Source organism: Camellia sinensis, chromosome 9, assembly GCF_055761805.1.
Source record: "Camellia sinensis isolate YWXY chromosome 9, ASM5576180v1, whole genome shotgun sequence".
In the NCBI taxonomy this organism is placed as follows: domain Eukaryota; kingdom Viridiplantae; phylum Streptophyta; class Magnoliopsida; order Ericales; family Theaceae; genus Camellia; species Camellia sinensis.
In genome coordinates, this window is record NC_138969.1 from 153,192,383 (window position 1) to 153,199,445 (window position 7,063).

Sequence of the window (7,063 nt, forward strand, 5' to 3'; positions counted from 1 at the left end):
CTAAGAAATCTCCAAGATTTCATCCTAAAATTCTTAATTTTTGTTATTTTAAAAATATTTTTCAAAAAATCATATTGGCTAACACATCATATTAATTACATAAAATTAATTATTATGCTGTTATACCTTTTACCATTCTTTTGCAAAACAAAATATTCCCATGATTATTCCACCCTTCCTGCAAATAATTATTTTATAATAGGGAAATTTTCAATTTCTTCTTCTCTCTCTCTCACCAACTTATTTATCTTTTTCACCCAAAAACTCTAGCCATCCTACATCTTTTTCCACGCTATTCCCAATCTCCGCATCCTATAAAGGTCAAGTTCATACAACTCATTATTTTTAATCTCTTCTTCGAAAATTATTAAAATTTAGTTTATGATTAATTTTTTACTAGCATATATATCTCGTGCTATGCACGCGATTAAGATCTTGTTTAGCAACTTAATATTTTAGTCTAAAAGTTAAAAAATTATTAAAAAAATAAAAAAGCTAACAATCTATATAAAAAAATTAAAGATTTCATTTTCTCTTTATTTTTTACACATTTTTTTGTAAAAAAATAAAAAATTCATTCTAAACAAATTAATTTTTTACCTTATATTTTAGTCAAAAAGTTAAAAAGTTACTAAAATAGTTTGTTCCTAAACAAGGCCTAAATAATGATGGATAAATTTATTTTTAAATTAATTAATTTTTTTTTAAATAGATAAGTAATTTTTAATTATTTTTAACTAAGTGATCGTTTGAAATTAATATTTTAAATGACTTTTTGATTATTTTTAGAGATAATAAAAATTATATTGTATTTGTGAATGAGTTTTTTAATTGTACGAAAAAACGTGAAGAAAATTGATTAAGAAAATTTGAGCTTGACTAATGAAGTTAACCTCATTTCTGACTTGAATCAATAAAATCTTGAAGTCAATGTAAAAAATCGTATTTTTTTCAAAATTAAATAATTCGAAAAGTATTATCATATCTTGATTATATTTCTGATCTGTATCTTATCTATATATTACATAAACAAAAGGAAATTTCTAGTGAGGAACATTGTGAAAGTTTCAATATCTCATACTAATTTTTTTAATTTTTTTTTAAAATTTTAAACAATTAAAAAAATCTCTATTGACTAGTTTCCATTTAACCATATAAAAATAAAACTCTAATTAGTTTATAACTTATTTGATAATCCCACATCAGAAAAAGAAAGAAAAAATAAGTTGTTTCACTTATATAAAGTGAATTTTATACTTCTATTTAATATTGTAGTATTGTGTATATTTCAATTTAATATAGTTTTAATTTTAAAATAAAATTTAAAAGTTTTAGTTTATTAAGGGCGAATTATACTAACAGTCCCTATAGTTTGAGACTCGTGTTACTTTGGTCTCTGACTTTTCAATTGTAATACATTTGATCATAAATTTTAAATTTTGATCCAAATAATGACAATTGAATATATTATTGTTTAATTTCAAGGGTAAAATTGCCAATTTGATAAAATATAAACTAATTTGACAAAAATAAATGTCAAACAAATATTTTTAAATTTAAAAAAAATATTTCTATCAACTAACGATAAAAAATTGATAAATCTTTTAGACATTTTTTTTACCAAGTTAATTTTTATTATGTGTTTAGATGATGATCATGTCATGGGTGGTTGTTAAATAAATATCTAAGAGATTTATCAATTTTACATAATTTTATCGTTAGTGGGTACAAATAATTCTTAAAAATTTAAAAATATTTTTTTGACATTTATTTTTGTCAAATTAGTTTATATTTTATCAAATTGATAATTTTGTCTTTAAAATTAAGTAATGATATCTTCAATTATCTTTATTTGGAACAAAATTTTAAATTTAGAATCAAATGTGTCACAATGAAAAAGTTAGGGACCAAAGTAACAAGTCCCAAACTATAGACACCATTAGTGTAATTCGCCCATTAATTAAGTTTTGTATAAATTGGTTGGTCTTTTAACTTAGTCGATTAGGCTGAATCATTTTTGGTTTGATTGATTTGTTGATTTAATTGTGATTTTAGCAGTTTTATCAAAATTTATGTTGGTTAAATTTGTTTGATTCGAAATAAACTAAGGATTGATTTGATTAAAAATTAAACGACTAAAATTGCTTGATTAGAAATAAACTTCTTACCGAAATCATTAGTAACTTTTATTTTATAATCTCACATCGGGAAAAGTAAAAAAAAGTGAATTGTTTCACTTATAAAATGAATCGTTTCACGTATAAAGTGAATCTTATACTCTTATTTAATATTATAGTATTATGCATGCTTCAATTCAAGACAGTTTAAATTGTAAAATTAAAATAACATTTAAAAGTTTTAATTAATTAATTTTTGTATAAGTTGGTTAGTCTTTTAACCTAATCAATTAGGTTAAACCATTTTCGATTTGATTGATTCACCAGTGAATCGTGATTTCTCATATATATTTTCTTAATTTTAAATAATTAAAAAAATCTCTATTGGCTAGTTTCAATTTAACCATATAAAAATAAACCTCTTCTTAGTTTATGATTTATTTTATAATCTCACATCGGGGAAAAAAAGAAAAAAATGAATTGTTTCACTTATATAAAGTAAAATTTATACTCCCATTTAGTATTATAGTATTGTACATAATTCAGTTCAACGCAGTTTAAATTTTAAAATAAAAACTGTAATTAGTTTATGATTTATTTTATAATCCCATATTGGAAAAAGAATGAAAAAATGAGTTGTTTCACTTATATAAAGTGAATCTTATACTTTCATTTAATATTGTAATGTTATGCATTTAGTTCAAGACAGTTTAAATTTTAAAGTTTTAATTAATTAATTTTGTGTAAATTAGTTGGTCTTTTGACCTAACTGATTAGGCTGAATCATTTTTAGTTGGCTGATTCGTTGGTTTAATTGCGAATTTAACAGTTTTATCAAAATATATTGGTTAGATTTGTTTGATTCGAAATAAATTAAAGATTGAACAACTAAGATTGCTTGATTAGAAATAAACTTTCCGAACAAACAATTGTTAACTTTTATTTTATAATCCTACATCTGGAAAAGAAGAAAAAAAAAAATTTATTTTACATATATAAAGTGAACCTTATGCTCCCATTTAATATTGTAATGGTGTGCATAGTTCAATTTAAGACAGTTTAAATTTTAAAATTAAAATAACATTTAAAAGTTTTAATTAATTAATTTTTATATAAGTTAGTTGATCTTTTGATCTAGCTGATTAGGCTGAATTATTTTTTGTTTGACTGATTTATTGATTTAACTACAATCTTAGCGTCAAAATATGCTAGTTAGATTTGTTTGATTAAAAAAAACTAAAAATCGACCTAATTAAAGATTAAATGACTAATATTATTTGATTCGAAATAAATTTCCTGCTTGAACAATTGTTAATTTTTATTTTATACAATCCCACATCGGGAAAATAAGAAAAAAATGAATTGTTTCATTTATATAAAATAAACTTATGCTCCCATTTAATATTGTAAGATTGTATATGTTTCAGTTGAATACAGTTTAAATTTTAAAATAAAATAAAATTTAAAATGTTTAATTAATAATTAATTAATTTTTGTGTAAGTTGGTTAGTATTTTGACCGATTTTAGCAATTTTATCTATATATATTATTTTATTTCTAAAAGGTATGTTTAAGTTTTATGTCAAATTTTAACATAAAATAAACTAAAATTAAAAATTTATAAAATGAAATTTATTTTTATTTCATCGTAAATATAATTTTTTAAAGTTATTCTATTTTTTTTCATCTTTACTAATTAAATTATGATGTCTATTTCTTATTGTGAACTTATAATATACAATTAATAACATAACAATTGCAATATATTTTCTAATAAAATGGTTAAAATTTATTTCATTATAAATTATTTTTCTATACTTTATAAATAAATTTTATGTTAGTATTTAATTTTAAAATTATTTTTAATTATTTATTTAGCCCGTGCGTCCCACGAGTTCATATGCTAGTAAGACTATGTATGTAAAAATAAATTTGCAAATATTTAGGTTGGGTAAGTCATTCGATTTATCTCTATAATTTTGTGAGGTTACATGCCGTTTGTGAGCCCTTCATATTAGTTAGAGATTTGAAGAAATTATGATCGATTTTTTTTAAATGAAAAAAAAAAAAAAACTTTATTGATGAAAACAAAGTACATATATATTGAATCAAACATCAATACATATATTTGTGAGATATTAGTTAGAGATTTGAAAAAATGATGAGTGCATGATATGATATGAGTATCAAGTTTGTTTGTGCCTTAATGTATGATGACTAAATAATCAATACATACAATGATTTGCATGAAAAATATTGAAAGATTGCAAGCAATTTTTTTTTATTTTTTATTTTTTTAAAAAGAGACAATTATAAAAAAATTATCAAAATAATAGATATTGTCAAAACAAAAAGTAATATGGTTAGATAATCATAATTCATAATAATATGATACATAATATATACTAAGTAATGTCGACTAAAGCAAAAACATGATCTCACATACATAAATGATGATCTAAATGACTTCCATGAAAAATCCCAAATTATTTGTAGCTTTACATTCAAGGACTTCCATAGAAAATTCCAGGTCATTCAAGGATTTCCATAAAAAATTTCAAATGATTTGTACATTGAAACCAAAATAAAATAAAATAAAAATAAAAAAACTCACAAAATATAAATAACAAAATAAACAAAACAAAACAAACTAAACAAGCAAAACTTACTTCTTGTCAACCTGAGTGATTATCATTGTAAGTTTTACTTTAAGTGAAGTTGGAAAATAATCAAAATAAACCACTTAAAATAAAAATTGGAGGAATTACATTTAAAACATGTATTTTTTTTTTTTTTTGGGGGGGGGGGGGTAAATTTATTATTGTATTATCAATTTTTTTTTGACTGCTATTTATCTAACAAAAAATAAAGATATAAATATAAACTAAAACTCTCAAATGGTACAATTATAAAAATATTGTAATATGTCATGAGTTAATATCTGCCATAATAATAAAAAAAAAGAATAATACTTAAAATCTGCATCAAAAAAATTGATAAAACAATTGAAACAAATGTTGATACCATATTGCGGTGAAGAGAAGATTAAAATCTTTGGATAGTATAGCTGCTATGGTTGTTTACGATTTTTGAATTGACAAAGTGTGCTGTAGGTTTTTTTTTTATTTTTTATTTTTTTGAATGATTACATCTACACTATATATATATATATATATATATTACATAATGTATAGTATAGATAAATATGGAATAATGGGAAATCAAAATTGTAAATTATGGGATTTATCATTAAATTGTTCTTTTTTTAATTGAATTTTAAAATAAATTAGTATATTCTCTTTTTGAAAGCCATAAATCATGGAATAATTACCTAATAGATTTTTTTTAATTTTTTTTTAAAATTAAAAAAAATCAAGAAATTAGACATAAGATTTTGAAACTGTGGTAAGACTTTTTGTCACAGATAGATATAAATATAGATAAATTTTTCTAAAATATTTTATTATTTTTAATTTTGTGTGTAACACAATATTTTGCAATTTGTAAGGTTTTTTTTTTTTTTTTTTTTTTTTTTTTTTTTTTTTTTTTGGGTGAGAATACGAGATTTGAAAATTTATTCTGAAGAAAAATTACATGTATGAAAAGATATAAATATATGTGCACAAGAAGTCAATATTTGAATATTTGAAATTTAACATCTTTATTTTCTTATTTTGGTATATTGCTTCCTATAGCAAAACAAATATATATTTTAAATATTTTTCTTTTAAAAAGCATAAATCAGGGACTAATTAGAGTTTTATTTTTATATAGTTAAATGAAAGTTATTCAATTGAGATTTTCCTATTTGTTTAAGAAATTGAGTTTGATCCTGGGGAGCTCTCACATCCCTTCTCATTAGAAGTCTTTTTTCTTAATATATAGTATACATAAATGTCGCATACGTGTGCATTTTTTAAATAATATTTTATATCATTCCAACCAATTGTTGTATTTTATTGTTTTTCATATTCTTACATCAAATAAGTTTCAAACTTAATTGGGAGGGATTCACATGTTTTATAATTTTTTGTGGGTATTTTGTTTTATTTAATTGTCTTTTAGATAGCTAACATAATAAATTACACGATCATCATCTAAACAACCACCCATTACACGATTATAATAAATTATAAATTTACTATGAACGGCGTTACATAATAAATTACAAATTTATTTTAAAAATAAAAGATATTTTTATAGTTACAATAAAATTGTTTACAACCAAATAAACTTAGCTATTTTCATGACAACTACACTTATTTATTTATTTATTTATTTATTTTTGGCTGTCTTATTATTAATGGTGCACCATAAATATAAAATAACAAAAACATGTGTTATAACATAATTGATAAATTTAAAAAGCAAAATATAATGTAAATCATAAAATTACCTTACAGTAAAATATAAATAATTTCTTCTTTAGAGTTTCGTAATGATGGCTTGTCTTATGTCAGTTCACCCAATCTACACTGTAGGAAAATCATGAATTAGCGGCATTTTTAAAACGCCGCAAAAAGATAAGGCGACGTGTAAAAAATTTGTCGTTGATACGGCCGCCGTCATATCTTTGTGGTGTTTTAAAAACGCCACTATAGAGTTTGGATGATGTTTTTTAAAGTGTCACTAATTCTTAACATCTATTGACTATTTCCGTTAGAAGAGTTAACTATAACGTAATCATGATGACATTTTGCGATGTTTTTATGAAAAACGCCACCTTTCCCCCTTTTTTTTTTTCAAAAAAAATCAAAATTAATGATGTTTTTTACTTCTGTTCAAAGCAAACCTTTTTTCTCACCCCAAAAAAAAAAAAAAAAAAAAAAAAAAATCAACAACAACAAACAAACAAACCAACCTATAATCCATCACCATTTTGAAAACATATACTATAATGTGAGTCAGTATTCATTTTTCCATTTTCTATAACCAAAACCAAAAAC